The sequence below is a fragment of the Pongo pygmaeus genome, chromosome 16 (genome assembly GCF_028885625.2).
Source record: "Pongo pygmaeus isolate AG05252 chromosome 16, NHGRI_mPonPyg2-v2.0_pri, whole genome shotgun sequence".
NCBI lineage: Eukaryota > Metazoa > Chordata > Mammalia > Primates > Hominidae > Pongo > Pongo pygmaeus.
In genome coordinates this window covers 24,135,622-24,153,117 of record NC_072389.2, presented here as the reverse complement: position 1 = coordinate 24,153,117, position 17,496 = coordinate 24,135,622, and the positions used below count along the sequence as shown (strand labels likewise).

The window sequence follows — 17,496 nt, the reverse complement described above, 5'->3', positions numbered from 1 at the left end:
GTTAAACTAGAATCAATTACATACATGAGTGTCTAAGGAGCTAGGTGAGACAAACAGCAGATGGACAGACAGCAGGATGTGGAGCCAAATACAGTGGCAGAACATGGAGGTGGGTCTGCAGCCACTCATTGTACACGTCAGTTATTGTGTGTGTATGAATGTTTTCAAACAAATATAAAAAATAAATTAAAAAAAAACACGGGTAACTCTGCTTGACACTGAAACTGAAAAGAGAGACTAATACTTTTTCCCATGGTTTGTTTTGTGTTTTTTGTTTTTTTTTTTTTGAGATGGAGTGTCACTCTGTCGCCCAGCCTGGAGTGCAGTTGCACAATCTCTGCTCACTGCAACCTCCACCTCCTGGCTTCAAGCAATTCTCCTGCCTTGCCCTCCCAAGTAGCTGGGATTACAGGCGCCCACCACTATGCCTGGCTAATTTTTGTATTTTGTAGTAGAGATGGGGTTTCACCATGTTGGCCAGGCTTGTCTCAAACTCCCAACCTCAAATGATCTGCCCACCTCAGCCTTCCCAAAGTGCTAGAATTACAGGCATGATCCACCGCACCTGGTCCCCATGTATTTTCAAGTGGACACCATTCCAATTCATTCCACAAAAGAAGAAATACTTGCCGGGTGCGGTGGATCATGCCTGTAATCCCAGTACTTTGGGAGGCTGAGGCGGGTGGATCACGAGGTCAGGAGATCGAGACCATCCTGGCTAATACAGTGAAACCCCATCTCTACTAAAATACACAAAAAATTAGCCAGGCGTGGTGGCGGGCGCCTGTAGTTCCAGCTACTCAGGAGGCTGAGGCAGGAGAATGGCATGAACCTGGGAGGCGGAACTTGAAGTGAGCCGAAATCGTGCCACTGCACTCCAGCCTGGGTGACAGAGCAAGACTCCATCTCAAAAAAAAAAAAAAGAAGAAGAAATACTTTCTTCAGTCTAACGCTCTCCCAACTGAGCTATTTCAACTTAGAATAAATACTTTCTAAACTGGTAGCTTTATCCACATTGATGACTCTCAAGTAGGGGGACCAACAAACTTCAACAACGGTTCTCAACCAAGGATCTTTTCAGATTCAACAAGTTTAGGGTGTATACAAGCACCCATTTCTTTTAAACCTCAATGGGGACTCTGAAACACAGCCACTGTTATGAACAACCTAATGATAGTATTATTGAGCATTCAAAATTACAATGCTAAATAACATTGTTCAATGGCATTTCCTTGCAGGCCAAAGGCTTCCAAAAAGTGTTTAATACACCCCCAAAGAACACCACAAATGCAGCAAGATGGTTTTGCAATAAAAATGCCTTCAAATCACATAAAACAATAAAATCCAGGCAGCTTGTATTAACTACCATTTTAGACAACAATCTCCAAAGTAAAAAGCAAAACTTCAAAGAGTTAAGCTCAAAGCTTTTGTTCCTATAGGACATTACAAAATTTCTATAAAATGCATTTTATAATGGTCTTTACAAAATAAAAAACACTAGTTAAAGTCCCTTACCTTTTCTAGGAGGGAGCTCTCCATTCTGGGTTGATTCAGTTCCAGTGTATACAATTTCTCCATCTTTAACCATTTCATTCCACAGACCACACAGCTCATTTCTTGAGAATACAAGCTGGCAATGATAAACGAGATAAGCTTACAGAGTGCTCACACTCACATTGCAATTTTTAAAGAATGATATGGAAAAAAAATCTCAATCCCCCTTATGTATTCAATCATTCGGTAATAAAATCAATGATTTACTGAATTAGTGACTTAATCATTTTACATTTCATGGAAGTCATTCAAGAAATATAAATGAAAAGGTGCATAATAGTGTAAATACTATGCTACCTCTTATGTAACATACAAGAAAAAAGACACATGGTCGGGCGAGGTGGCTCATGCTTGTAGTCCCAGCACTTTGGGAGGCTGAGCAGGGCACATCACCTGGGATCAGGAATTTGAGACCAGCCTGGCCAACATGGTGAAACCCCGTCCCAACTAAAAATATAAAAAAATTAGCTAGGCGTGGTGGCGGGTGCCTGTAATCCCAGCTACTCAGGAAGTTGAGGCAAGAGAATCGCTTGAACCCAGGAGGCATAGGTTGCAGTGAGCTGAGATCGCGCCACTGCACTCAGCCTGAGTGACAAGAGCGAGACTCAGTCTCAAAAAAAAAAAAAGAAAAAAGAAAAAAAAGACAGACACACAAACACACACACGTGCATGTGCTCTGAAAAGATAAACCAAAAGCAAGTACCAATGACTACCTTTGGGGAAATGGGGAGGGGACATGGACAAAGGCAGCAGGACCAGAAAAAGCAACAACATTGTGAGTATACTTTATAAGTCTTTACTTCTGAAACATACATGACTTTCATCCTCAAAAATTAAAATTAAATCATAAAAAAGCAAAACCTACAACTGGCAACAAGCAAATTAACCCATGCATATACAAAGAAAAGTAGGTCAAGGGACTTTTGAACTATATATCATTAATAGAATATACTATAATGAAAAATAAAATCTTTTATTTATTGGTATTGATAATATTGTCACAATTTTAGAACTACTTCATGTTGCACAATAAAGCAATGTAAATACAACAAAACATGTTTATGATAAAGTATTAAATGTTATTAGAAATTAAGACTTTAGGCTGGACATGGTGGCTCACACCCGTAATCCCAGCATTTGGGAGGCCAAGGCAGGTAAATTACTTGAGGTCAGGAGTTCATGACCAGCCAGGCCAACACGGTGAAACCCCATCTCTACTAAAAGTATAAAAAATTAGCCGGGTGTGCTGGTGCATGCCTGTAATCCCAGTCACTCAGGAAGCGGAAGCAGAAGACTAGCATGAACCCAGGAGGCAGAGGTTTCAGTGAGCCGAGATTATGTCACTGCACTCCAGCCTGGGTAAACAGAGTGAGACTCCATCTCAAAAAAAAAAAAAAAAAAAAAAAAAAATTAAGGTTTCCAGTGGAAAAGAGGAAAAAAATCATAGAAATTTTGAAAAACAAGTTAAATTGGAAAGCTATGAACTTTATTTTTGAATATATTTGCTTACTCTGTTTTTTGAAAGGACTAGAATCAAAGGCAATCGGACAGCACGCACCCAGATTTTGGTTTCTCAGAACCATTTCCCAATAAAAGATGCTAGGGCTCTTGGGAAAATAAATAGATTCAAGGGCTAGGGCAGACAAAGATGAGCCTGGAATATCTTGTTTCCTCAAAGAAAAAGCTGTTAATGTCCAGGTGCGGTTGCTCATGCCTATAATCCTAGCACTTTGGGAGGCTGAGGTGGGCAGATCACTTGAGGTCAGGAGTTTGAGACCAACCTAGCCAACATGGTGAAACCCTGCCTCTTCTAAAAATACAAAAAGTAGTTGGGCATGGTGGCAGGTGCCCATAATCCCAGCTACTCAGGAGGCTGAGGCAGGAGAAGAGCCTGAACCCAGGAGGTGGAGGTTGCAGTGAGCCGAGCCTATGCCACTGCACTCTAGCCTGGGTGACAGAGCAAGACTTTATCTCAAAAAAAAAAAAAAAAAAAAAGCAGCTGCTCAAAGACTGATAGGGACTCCTGGCTAAATTTATAATAATTATAATATCTGTGAGCATCAAAATCAAAAACGCCTTTGCTTGCTAACATCTGTGAGTCAGAAAAGGCTTCCCACAACAGGAAAAGGGAGCATTTCAGACACTGGGGGAAGGCATCCATTCTGAAAACTGCATATGTGACAGAAGCTCCCTTGTCTGGCAAAAAAAAAAAAAAAAAAGCCATTTTTAATCAAAAGAGGCACAGATGTTTGCCCATCTTTTTTTTTTTTTAACTTCTGTGGATACACACTAGTTGTATGTATATATACAAATGGGTTACATGAGCTATTTTCACACAGGCATACTATGCGTAATAATCACATCACAGTAAATGGAGTACTCAATACCTAAAGCATTTATCCGTTGCATTACAAATAATCCAATTATACTGTTATTTTTAAATGGACAATAAATTGACTGTAGTCACCGTGTAATGCTGTCAAGTACTAGATTTTATATATTCTATCTAACTCTTTTTTTTTTTTTTTTGAGACGGATCTCGTTCTGGCACTAGGCTGGAGTGCAGTGGCACGATCTTGGCTCACTGCAACCTTTGCCTTCCCGGTTCAAGGGATTCTCCTGCCTCAGCCTCCCGAGTAGCTGGGACTACAGGCTCACACCACCACACCCAGCTAATTTTTGTATTTTTGGTAGAGATGGGGTCCACCATGTTGGCCAGGATGGTCTGGGTCTCCTGACCTCATGATCCACCTGCCTCGGCCTCCCAAAGAGCTGGGATCACAGGTGTAAACCACTGTGCCCAGCCCTATCTAACTCCATTTTTATACCCATTAACCATCTGCACTTCACCCCCACTTTATCCTTCCCAGTCTCTGATAACCATCATTCTACTCTATCTCCATGAGTTCAATTACTTTCATTTGCTTAGCTCCTACAAATAAGTGAGAACATGCAAAGTTTGTTTTTCTGGGTCTGGCTCATGACATTCTGTTCCTGACTTAGCATAATGACCTCCAGTTTTATCCATGTTGTTGCAAACGACAGTATCCCATTCTTTTTTATGGCTAAATAGTACTCCATTGAGTATATATGCCACATTTTCTTCATCCATTCATCTGCTGGGAACACTTAGGTTGCTTCCAAATGTTGGCTATTGAGAATAGCGCTGCAGTAAACATGAGAGTGTACATATTTCTTCAACATACTGATATTCTTTCCTCTGGGTATATACCTACCAGCAGTGGGATTGCTGAATCATATGATAGTCCTATTTTTAGTTTTTTGAGGAACCTCCAAGCTAATCTCCATAATGGCTGTGCTAATTTACATTCCCACCAACAGTGCACAAGGGTTCCCTTTTCTCTATATTCTTGCCAGCATTTGTTCTTGTCTTTTGGATATAAGTCATTTTAATTAGGGAGAGACAATATCTCGTTGTAGTTTTGATTTGCATTTCTCTAACGATCAACCATGTTCAGCACCTGTTCATATTGCCTGTTTGTCATTTGTATATCTTCTTTTGAGAAATGTCTGTTCAAATATTTCGCCCATTTTCATTGGATTATTAGATTTTTTTCCTACAGAGTTGCTTGAGCTAATTATATATTCTGGTTATTAATCCCTTGTCAGATGGATAGTTTGCAAACATTTTCTCCCATTCTGTGGGTTGTCTCTTCATTTTGTTGATTGTTTCCTTTGCTGTGCAGCTTTTTAACTCGATGTGATCCCACTTGTCCATTTTAGCTCTGGTTGCCTGTGTTTACGAAGTATTGCTCAAGAAATCATTACCCAGTGCAATGTCCTGGAGAGCCTCCCCAATGTTTTCTTTTAGCACTTTCATAGTCTGAAGTCTTAGGTTTAAGTCTTTACTCCATTTTGATGTGATTTCTGTATATGGTGAGAGATAGCGGTCCAGTTTCATTTTTCTGCATATGGGTGTCCCATTTTCCCAGCACCCTTTATCAATGAGGCTATCCTTTCCCTCATATATCCTCCGGGCACCTCTGTCAAAGGTGAGTTCACTGTAGATGTATGGATCTGTCTCTGGGTTCTCTATTCTGTTCCATTGGTCTACGTGTCTGTTTTTATACCAGTACCATGCTGTTTTGGTATACCTTTCTAGTAAACTTTGCACTTGATCTAAGCCAAAAAAGACTAGGAAGTGATTGTAGTATAACTTTAAGTCAGGTAATGCAATTTCTCCAGTTTTGTTTTTTGCTCAGGATGGCTTTGGCTATTCTGTCTCTTTTGTGATTCCATGTAAATTTCAGGATTTTTTTTTCTATTTCTGTGAAGAATGTCATTGGTATTTCGAAAGGGATTACATTGAACGTGTAGATTGCTTTGGGTAGTACAGACATTTTAACAATATTGATTCTTCCAATCCATGAACACGGAGTATCTTTTCCTTTTTTGTGTGTCTCCTTCAATTTTCTGCATCAATGTTTTACAGTTTTCGTGGTAGAGATCTTTTCACTTCTTGGGTTAGGATTATTCCTACATATTTTACTTTATTTGTAGCTATTATAAATGGAATGATTTTTCTTGATTTATTTTTCATATTGTTCACTGTTGACATATAGAAATGCTACTGATTTGGCCAGGCACAGTGGCTCATACCTGTAATCCCAGCACTTTGGGAGGCCAAGGCAGGCAGATCACCTGAGGTCAGGAGTTCAAGAGCAGCCTGGCCAATGTGGTGAAACCGTCTCTACTAAAAATACAAAAATTAGCCAGGCCTGATGGCAGGCGCCTGTAATCCCAGCTACTCAGGTGGCTAAGGCAGGAGGATCGCTTGAACCCAAGAGGCAGAGGTTGCAGTGAGCCGAGACTGCGCCGAGACTGCGCCATTGCTTTCCAGCCTGGGCCACAGAGTGAGACTCCATCTCAAAAAAAAAAAAAAAAGAGAGAGAGAGAGAAATGCTACTGATTTTAGTATGTTAATTTAGTATCCTGCAATTTTACTGAATTTATCAGTTCTAATCATTTTTTAGTGGAGTTTTTAGGTTTTTCCAATTATAACAATCATCTGCAAACAAGAATAACTTGGCTTCTTCATTTCCAATTTGGATGCCCTTTATTTCTTCTTTTTTTTTTTTTTTTTTTTTTTTTCTGAGATGGAGTCTTGCTCTGTAGCCCAGTCTGGAATATAGCGGCACAATCTCAGCTCACTGCAATCTCCACTTCCGGGGTTCAAGTGATTTCCCTGCCTCAGCCTCCCAAGTAGCTGGGACAACAGACACCCGCCACCACGCCTAGCTAATTTTTATATTTTTAGTAGAGATAGCATATCACCATGTTGGCCAGTCTGGTCTCAAACTCCTGACCTCAAGTGATCCACTCACCTCAGCCTCCCAAAGGGCTGGGATTACAGGTGTGAGCCACTGCACCCGGCCTTTCTGTCTCTTATCTGACTCCTCTAGCAAGGGCTTCCAGTATTATACTGAATAATAGTGGTGACAGTGGGCATCCTTGTCTTGTTATGGATCTTAGAGGAAAGGCTTTCAGTTTTTCACCTTTCAGTATGATACTAGCTGTGCGTCAGTTGTATATGACTTTTATTGCGTTGAGGTGTGTTCCTTCTATAACCAGTTTTTTTCGAGTTTTTATCATGAAAGGATGTTGAATTTTATCAAATGCCTTTTCAGCATGAATTTAAATGATCATATGGTTTTTTATCCTTCATTCTACTGATATGATGTATCAAACTGATTGATTTGGATATGGTGAAACATCCTGGCATCCCTGGGATAAACCCCACTTTGGTCATGATGAATGATCTTTTAATGTGTTGTTGAATTCGGTTTGCAGGTATTTTCTTGGGTATTTCTGCCTGAATGTTCATCTGGGATACTGGCCTGTTTTCTTTTTTTTGATTATGTTTTTGTCTGGTTTTGATATCAGGGTAATACTGGCCTTTTAGAATACGTTTGGAAGTATTCCCTCCTCCTCTATTTTTCAGAATAGTTTCACTAGGATTGGTAATAGTTCTTCTTTCAATGTTTGGTAAAATTCAGCAGTGAAGTTATTGGGTCCCGGGCTTTTCTTTGCTGGAAGACTTTATTATTACAGTTTCAATCTCACTACCTGTTACTGGTACGTTCAGGTTCTGGATTTCTTCATGGTTCAAACTTGGAAGGCTGGATGTGCCTGTGAAATTATCCATTTCTTTTTTTCTTTTTTTTTTTTTAGACACAGTCTCACTCTGTCACCCAGGCTGGAGTGCAGTAACATGATCTCAGCTCACTGCAAACTCCATCTCCCAGGCTCAAGTGATTCTCGTGCCTCAGCCTTCCAAGTGGCTGGAATTACAGGCATGCAACACCATGCCTGGTTAATTTTTGGATTTTTAGTAGAGATGGAGTTTCACCATGTTGGCCAGACTGGTCTCGAACTCCTGACCTCAAGTGATCCACCCGCCGCAGCCTCCCAAAGTGCTGTGATTACAGGCATGAGCCACCGCGCCCAGCCTGCAAACTTATGCATTTCTTCCAGGTTTTCCAAGTTATTGACATATAGCTGTTCACAGCCTCTAATGACCCTTTGAATTTCTGCAATATCAGTTGTAATACCTACTTTTTCACCTCTGATTTATTTGGGTCTTCTTTTTCTCTTAGCCTGCCTGAAGGCTTGTCAATTTCATTTGTCTTTTAGAAAAACCAACTTTTCATTTCACTGATCTTTTGTATTATTTTCTTCATTTCAACTCCATTTTATTTCTGCTCTGATCTTTATTATTTCTGTCCTTCTAATTATGGGTTTGGTTAGCTCCTTCTTTTCTAGTTCTTTAAGATGTATCATTAGGTTATTTATTTGAAGTTTTTCTACTTTTTTCATTTTCCTCTTAGTACTGCTTTCACTATATCCTACAGGTTTCGTATGCTGTATTGCCATTGCCATTTGTTTCAAGAAATTGTTTAATTTCATTCTTAATTTCTTCACTGACCTGTTGGTCATTCAGGAGCATATTGTTTAATTCCCATGTGTTGGTGGAGTTTCCAAAATTCCTTGCTATCGATTTTTAGTTATAGTCCATTGTGATCAGAGAAGATACTTAACATAATTTTTTTAACTTATATATGGCAAAAGACAGGAATCTACCTTCATTCTTCTGCATATGAATATCAGGTTTTCCCAGCACCATTTATTGAAGAGTCTGTCTTTTCCCCAGTGTATGTTCTTGGTACCTTTGTTAAAAATGAGTTCACCGTAAATGTGCGGATTTGTTTCTGGATTTTCTATTCTGTTCCGTTGGTCTATGTGTTTGTTTTTATGCTAGTACTATGCTGTTTTGGTTACTATAGCTCTGTAGTATAATTTGAATTCAGGTAATCTGATTCCTCCAGTTTGTTTCTTTTTAATTATGAGAGCTTCGGCTATTATGGGTCTTTTGTGGTTCAACATGAATTTTAGGATTTTTTTTTTCTGTTTCTGTGAAGAATGTCATTGGTATTTCACTAGGGATTGCACTGAATTGGTAGATTGCTTTGGGTAGTATGGACATTTTAACAATATTGATTCTTCCAATCCCTGAAGATGAAATATTTTTCCATTTTTTGTGTCCTCTTTAATGTCTTTCATCAGCGTTTTAGAGTTTTCATTACAGAGATCTTTGTAACGATCTTCTTTGGTTACTTCCTAGGCATTTAATTTCATGTGTGGCTACCGTAAATGGGATTACTTTTCTAATTTCTTTTTCATATTGTTTACTGTTGGCACATAGAAATGCTACTGATTTTTTATGTTGATTTTGTATACTGCAACTGTACTGAATTTATCAGATCTAATCATTTTCTTCTGGAGTCTTTAGGTTTTTCCAAATATAAGATCATATCATCTGCAAACAAGGATAATTTGACTTCTTCCTTTCCAATGTGAAGGCCTTTTATTTCTTTCTCTTGTATGACTGCTCTAGCAAGAACTTCCAGTACTATGTTGAATAACGGTGGCCACACTGAGCATCCTTGTCATGTTCCAGATCTTAGAGGAAAGGCTTTCAGTTTTTCACCATTCAGTATGATACTAGCTGTGCGTCTGTCATATATGGCTTTTATTATGTTGAGATATGTTTCTTCCATAACCAGTTTTAAGAGATTTTATCATGAAAGGATGTTGAATTTTATCAAATGCCTTTTCAGCATCAATTGAAATAATCACATGGTTTTTATCCTTCTGTTGACACGATGTATCACATCAATTAATTTGCATATGCTGAACCATCCTTGTACCCCAGGGATAAACCCCACTTGGTCACAATGAATGATCTTTCTAATGTATTGCTGAATTTGGTTTGCTAGTATTTTGTTGAGGATATTTACATCAATATTCATCAGAGACACTGGCCTGTAGTATTCTTTCTTTGATGTGTCTTTGTCTGCTTTTAGTATCAAGGTTTGAATTTTTAATGACTTATTTTGTGGCCTAACATATGGTCTAACCTTGAGGATGATCCATGTGCTAAAGAGAACAATGTACATTCTGCAGCCATCAGATGAAACGTTCTAGAAATATCTATTAAATCCATTTGGTCTACAGTGCAGATTAAGTTTGATGTTTCTTTGTTAATTTTGTCTGGATGATCTGTCCAATGCTGAAAGTGGAGTGTTGAAGCCTCCGTCTATTAATGTATTAAGGCCTATCTCTCTCTTTAGCTGTAATATTTGTTTTATGTATCTGGGTGATCTAGTGTTGAGTGCATATACACATATATTTATAATAGTTACAGCCTCTTGCTGAATTGGCCCCTTTATCATTACATAATGACTTTTTTGGTCTCCTTTTATAGTTTTGGTCTTGAAATCTATTTGGTCTGATATAACCACTATGCTTTTCTTTGATTTCCATTTGCCTCTCCCTTTTTCCATCCCCCTGCACCGTCCTGAAGAGGTGGTCTCCAATTTGAAGAAGCATGCAGCCAATGAACTGCCTGTAGGGAGGGGCAGCCTCCAAGGGCCCAGGGTTTCAGTCCCACAACCACAATGGATCCAATTCTACCAACGAGGACCTGAGCTCCAGGTGATAGTGTGCCCTAGCCAACATCTTGACTACAGTCTGTGAAACCTGAAGTAGAGGACAGAACTAAGCTATGGCCAGACTCCTGACCCACAGAAACTGTGAGAGTGTAAATGCTTGTTGTTACAAGCTGCCAAATTTGTGGTTGGTAACTTGTTCTGTAGCGACAGCAAGCAAGCCAGCATCCTTCAGTTTTTGTAGAAGGAACAGCTTTCTCTCAGCACTCTTATTTTTTCTGTTCACATCACTAACAGGATAACTGCCATAAACATACTTGAAACCAAAACATATGACTTTTGGTAAAAATATCAGCTGGTGGGGGAGAGGTAAACTCCTTCCTAAAAAGTGAGCCCTGGCCAGGTATAGTGACTCACATCTCTAATCCCAGCACCTTGGAAGACTGAGGCAAGAGAATCACTTGTGCCCAGGAGTTCAAAACCAATCTAGGCAACATAGCAAGACCCTGTCTCTACAAAAAAATTGTAAAATTAGCCAGAAGGCTGGGCATGGTGGCTCACACCTGTAATCCCAGCACTTGGGAGGCCAAGGCAGGTGAACTGTTTGAGCTCAGGAGTACAAGACCAGCCCTGGCAACATGGCAAAACCCCATCTCTACCAAAAATACAAAAAATTAGCCAGGGGTGGTGGCGCACGTGTACTCCCAGCTACTTGGAAGGCTGAGGTGGGAGAATTGCTTGAGATCAGGAGGTAGAGGCTGCAATGAGTTGAGATCACTCCACTGTACTCCAGCCTGGGCAATAGAGCAAGACCCTATCAAAAAAATTTTTTAATTTAAATTTAAAAAATTAAAATAATATAAAAAATAAAATTAAAAAGGAAGCCGAAAGCATTCAGGGCCCCTGAAGTTTAACCAGTGAATGGAAAGGTTTGACTCTTCTACTCATTCAGAGGAGGGCAGTGAATACGTGCACTGGGGTTCAGTCCAAACCCTACCACAGTGCACATGATAAGAGGCTAACAGTGGCCAGAACTCACAGCCCCATGTGGGCCGTGCTGCAGGAGTTACAGACTATCTTTAGGCACTCAAGGGAATATGACACTTGATCTGCGTCTTAAAGTGTTTCAGAAAACAGAAACAGAGAAGATGAATTAAGAAGCTATTACTGGCTGGGCGCGGTGGCTGACACCTGTAATCCCAGCACTTTGGGAGTCCGAAGCGGACGGATCATGAGGTCAGGAGATCAAGACCATCCTAGCTAACACGACAAAACCCCATCTCTACTAAAAATACAAAAAATTAGCTGGGTGTGGTGGCATGCGCCTATAGTCCCAGCTACGTGGGAGGCTGAGGCAAGGGAATTGCTTGAACTTGGGAGGCGGACATTGCGGTGAGCAGAGATCCCACCACTGCACTCCAGCCTGGGTGACACAGTGAGACAGCATCTCAAACAAAACAAAACAAAAAAGGCTATTACCAAGGGTCCAAAAAAGAAAGGATGAGAGTCGAAGTCAAGACAGGGAGGTACAGTCTTTAAGATTATTTCAGGCAGGGCACGGTGGCTCACATCTGTAATCCCAGCACTTTGGGAGGCCAAGGTGGGCAGACTGCTTGAGCCCCAGAGTTCGAGACCAGCCGGAGCAACATGGTGAAACCCAGTCTCTACAAAAAATACAAAAATTAACCAGGCGTGGTGGTACGCACCTGTAGTCTCACTACTCAGGGGACTGAGGTGGGAGGATCACCTGAGCCTGGGGAGGTTAAGGCTGCAGTGAGCCGTGACGGTGCCACTGCATTCCAGCCTGGGCAACAGAGTGAGACCCTGACTTAAAAAGAAACTATTTCAAATCACATCAGTTAAATCAAATGTGAAAGAGAAAATAAGGGAGGGAACAGAAGAGGAATGAGAATTAGTTCTGTTTTAACCACTAAGATTTGCACTAACTACTGAACATAAACATGGAGCTCCTCCCCACTCCACCAACCCTCAGTAAATATAGATCCAGATCTTAGCAGAGTGTTCAGGGCTAGAGACTCAAATCTGGGAGTAGTCAACAAATGGACTGTAGGTGATGTCCTGGAGAAGATGCCAACACCCAAGCAGAGAGGGGAGACCCCTGCCCAGCCCTGAAAGCACTCTGAGATCGCCCCAGACTGGCTGGGATCCACACACCAGTGTTCTGCGGTACAGCCTAGATTGAGAAACATTGGTGTTACAGAGGTACCATTTAAAAAAAAAAAGCCAAAAGATGAAACATTTAAAGACTAAGCCAAGGAGGAAGCCCAGTTTACATGGAAACAAGAATAATTACCACCACCTTTCAATTATTACCTGGGAAGGAAGAGGATAGGCCAGACCTTGTCCTTCTGAGTGACAAGGAATTCTTTTTTGGAAGGTGGAGACTGGACTCCTGGAGGGACAAGCACTATGGAAGCCTCCTAGGAACTGATGACCGAAATAAATGGTAAGCACCATTCAAAAAACAATTTGGGCACCTTAAAGGTGGAACATTACTAAGGCAATAAAGCAAGCCTCACTGGAGGAAGTCTCCAGAGAGTCAGACTGTGAACAAGCAAAAGTGAAGCCCAGGAGAAGAGCTCTCCAGATGACACACAGTACAGGATCCTGACTGAGGAAGCAGCAGCCTGGGAACAACTGGAAGACAGCCATGGCACTGATAAGAACAGGGACTACAAGCAGGGCATGGTGGCTCACGCCGTAATCCCAGAGATTTGGAAGGCCAAGGCAGAAGAACTGCTTGAGTCCAAGAGTTCAAGAGCAGCCTGGGCAACATGGTAAGACCGTGTCTCTACAGAAATATAAAAATTAGCCAAGTACATGGCACACGCCTATAATCCCAGCTACTGGGGAGGCTACAGCAGGAGGGTCACCTGCGCCCAGGTGTTTGACTCTGATCACACCACAGCACTCCAACCTGGGTGACAGAGACCCTATTCATTAAAAAAAAAAAAAAAAGAAAGAAAGAAAGAAAGAAAAAGAAAAAAAAGAATGAGACTTTCCATTTGTAAAGTGAGAGTATTTATTTCTACAACTGTCTCCAATTAGCTTTTTATTAGTAGCTGACTTACCTAAACGTGCCCAGTAGGTTTTCAACTTTTGACTTTTTTGGTTCAGATCCCAGATGCTTCTAATTAGGTTATTTGGGCTGAGAACTCTTTTCCAATTTTTTCCAATCTCACATTCCTATCTCACACCTCTGAAATGACATGCCAAGTAAAGGCACTTTCATCATCAAAAGACCCCAGCAAAAGAGGCAGTAACAGGCTCACTTTTTGTAAGTTAGTAAACTGAAGCTCAGAGGTTCAATGACTTGACCAAAGGCCACACAACACTGAGGCTGTGAGAGGTGGGATTTGGGAAGAGGCCCAACTCCAAGGCTTATTCGCTTCCTACCAACACCATAACATGCACCCACACCTGCAGCACGGCAGCCAGGGCAAGCCTTCACGCTCCCATACGTAGGCCACCAATACTTTAATACCAATCAGAACTAGGCAAGCAAACCGTTAAGGCATTTTTTTTTTTTTTTTTTTTTTTTGAGACGGAGTCTCGCTCTGTCGCCCAGGCTGGAGTGCAGTGGTGCCATCTTGGCTCACTGCAAGCTCCACCTCCTGGGTTCATGCCATTCTCCTGCCTCAGCCTCCCAAGTAGCTGGGACTACAGGCACCCGCCACCAGACCTGGCTAATTTTTTGTGTATTTTTAGTAGAGATGGGGTTTCACCGTGTTAGCCAGGATGGTCTTGATCTCTTGATCTCGTGATCTGCCCGCCTTGGCCTCCCAAAGTGCTGGGATTACAGGCGTAAGCCATCGCACCCGGCCCGTTAAGGCATTTATTAAAGTGCCTTCAGAACAATAGAGTCAGGCAGTAAAATCCAAAACTGAATAATATAACAAATGAATATCTGATTAATGTATAGGTTAGAAAATGTTTCTTTTTCATGTCCTTACAATTTGACAGAAAAGTAATATCTTCAAATATTTGCAGATGAGTAGAGGTATATGGCTTTTTTTCTGAAATCTACAGAAAAATACTAAACACCTACTGAACACAGGACAACATATGAAAAAATGTTAAGAACAGATTCCTGGAACAATTAGAAAGGTCAGACAGGAACATTAAGTACGTCGATTTGAAGACATCTGAGAAGCAGCAAGGGAGTGACGTCTTCCTATAGCCTAAGACCCACGAGAGGAAGAAAGAGGCCCAGAGAACCTAAGCAAGCAGGGATGAGACTGAGAAGCAAAACGGAGCTTCTGAGAGACTCCCAGGGCCCTCATACAAGAGAAAGAGGCCTGGAAGACCCCATGCTCTGAGCTGGAACCTCAAAGGGCCACACACCAGAAATATAGGTGAGTTAGAAGTAGACCAGCCTTCACAGAAAACCAGCCCAGTTCCGCATTCTCTCAATTTCCAGCAGGACTGCAGTGACCTAGGATTGCCTAGAACATCCTCTCTAGAGGAAGATATTGCTCCTCGATTTATTGCTACAATATTGCATATACAATATCTGGAAGTCAGGCAAAAATAATAATGACAAAGATACAAGACCGCATCATTGAAAAATGAAAAAAAAATAGAAGTCAATAGAACAGACCAAAAGCGGATCCTGAAAACAGAAATATAAAGACTTCTGTCACGAAAGAAGAGCCTGAGGAATGAACTGAAGTGTTGACACTCTGCTCAGCAGATGCCAGCTCGGGGCAATGGGGTGAGGGAAGTGGGAAAGCAAGACAAGATCAATGAAGCAATGGTATGTGGTATATGACTTCACAGTCAGCTAAGCGTGATTTTAGCCTACTCTATGTAGGAGCCATTCTTATTTCCTTTAATTTCCTAAAAAAAGAAAAATATATATTAAAAAAGAGTGATTTTATATTTTTCAATGGTTGAAACATACTTAAAAGAATCATATGTCAGCCAAGCACAGTGGCTCACACTTGTAATCTCAGACTTTGGGAGGCCGAGATGGCTGGATCATGAGGTCAGGAGTTCAAGACCAGCCCAGCCAACATGGTGAAACCCCGTCTCTACTAAAAATACAAAAAAAAAATTAGCCGGACATGGATACATGCCTGTAATCCCAGTTACTCCGGAGTCTGAGGCAGGAGAATTGCTTAAACCCAGGAGGTGGAGGTTGCAGTGAGCCAAGATCGCGCCACTGCACTCCAGCCTGGGCAACAGAGCAAGACTCCCTCTCAGGAAAAAAAAAAAAATCATATGTCAACACATGAAAATTATATGACATTCAAATTCTGGTATCCACAAAGTTTTCCTGGAATATAGCCACACACACATTTGGCGGCTTCTCACAGGACAATGGCCAAGGTGAGTTGTTATAAAAGAGCACGTATGGTCCACATAAACATTTACTAGCTGGTGCTTTACAGAAAAAATGTGCTGACCCCTATGTTAGTGCCCCCTCTTCTCAATGAGCTGCAAATACAACCAACTGTTCAGCCAGCACATTCACTAGGCATATGTAGCTTTTCCAGAAGGTTTGCAAGAAGAAACTACACCATAAAATAGTCCAAGGAGGAAAGAAAAAGGGAGGAATAAAAACACTCAGTTCCCTCATGTCTCCTTGTAAAGTGGTGAATGTTCATACCACAGGGAATTCACACCCACACTCGCCACACCTTCCAGGCTGTGTCACTGGCTCCTTGGTAGGCAGTCAGGAAGCCATACTCCAACTCTCTTGTGTGACATCACAGCGGAGACTGGAGCCGAAGGGCAGCTCACAGGCATGAGTCAACCAAGAGGGACACAGAGAGGCAGCTAAGGAATCTATGGGGTTGGACGAGGTTTATAAATACACTTTTAAAATAACTACCTTTAATAGGGTCAAGCAATTAAAAGATCCTATTAACAGCCAGGCATGGTTCACGCTTGCAATCCCAGCACTTTGGGAGGCCAAGGCAGGCGAATCATGAGGTCAGGAGTTCAAGACCAGCCTGGCCAATCTGGTGAAACCCCATCTCTACTAAAAATACAAAAAATAGCCAGGTGTGGTGACAGGCACCTGCAGTCCCAGCTACTCAGGAGGCTGAGGCAGGAGAATTACTTGAACCCAGGAGGTGGAGGTTGCAGTGAGCCGAGATTGTGCCACTGCACTTCAGCCTGAGCAACAGAGCAAGACTCCTTCTCAAAAAAAAAAAAAAAAAAAGATCATATTAACAATTCCAACACAGAAGTTTCAACTAGAAAAAAGTACCTAAAGTGGCAGTTAAAGAAACTGTCAAACATTTCAAACTAAACATTTTAAAGGGATGTGTTTAATATAATTATACCTCAATAAAGTTGATATTTTTTAAAAATGGAAATTCTGGAATAGAAAAATACAATAATAAAATTTAAAACTCAATGGATTTGATTAAAAACAGATTGGGAAGGCCTGTGCTTCCTCCACCTATAAAGGATTAATTTTGTAGAAATTACTTCCTTGCTATAATCAACTAGAAAACGGGACAGAATATACCAAAAAGCTGTTACCAAAAACTGGACAACAGAAAGCCCAGAGCTGGGATCCCTCAGAGAAGCAAAACACTGCCCAGAAGCAGCTTCCAGGCTGCAGCACAGGAAAGGGGAACCCAAATAGAGCCCAAAGAACTTGCTGAGCTCAGGAGACAGATCAGCTATACGTAGGCCAAATGACAAGAATACAGCAAGCTCCAGAGATGAGTCGAGGGGCCCCTTGAGTATCTGTCTGAGTACTGCTCTGAGCATAGGTTAAGAAAACTACAGAATACTGGGGAAAGAAGCACTAGAAAGTAATAAGCAGCATCACCATGATGCACAGTCTGGGAAAAGCCTGTGTTTCCACAAAGAAGGACAGAAAGATCTTCTCATACACCAAGCATCAGGTGGAGTCCTGAGAAGAGTATTGCCTTCGTAGTATGGATAAATGAGCCCAAGGGTAAAGGCTGTGTGGATCAGCCCTAACAAACCT

The 17,496-nt window shown here is 41.3% G+C and overlaps 1 protein-coding gene across 6 annotated transcripts in view; it reads right to left on the bottom strand.

Annotated features, from left to right (window-relative positions):
* LOC129014713 (E3 ubiquitin-protein ligase HERC2-like) overlaps window positions 1-17,496 on the bottom strand; it is a 169,338-nt gene that overhangs the window by 136,766 nt on the left and 15,076 nt on the right. For 4 of the 6 annotated variants that reach the window (XR_010124075.1, XR_010124077.1, XR_010124078.1 and 1 more), the window contains one exon: window positions 1,516-1,630. The exons of the other annotated variants lie outside the window; for them this stretch is intronic. The gene's annotated coding sequence lies outside the window, so the exon portion shown is untranslated. The remainder of the gene's footprint in view (window positions 1-1,515; window positions 1,631-17,496) is intronic. 6 annotated transcript variants of the gene reach the window in all.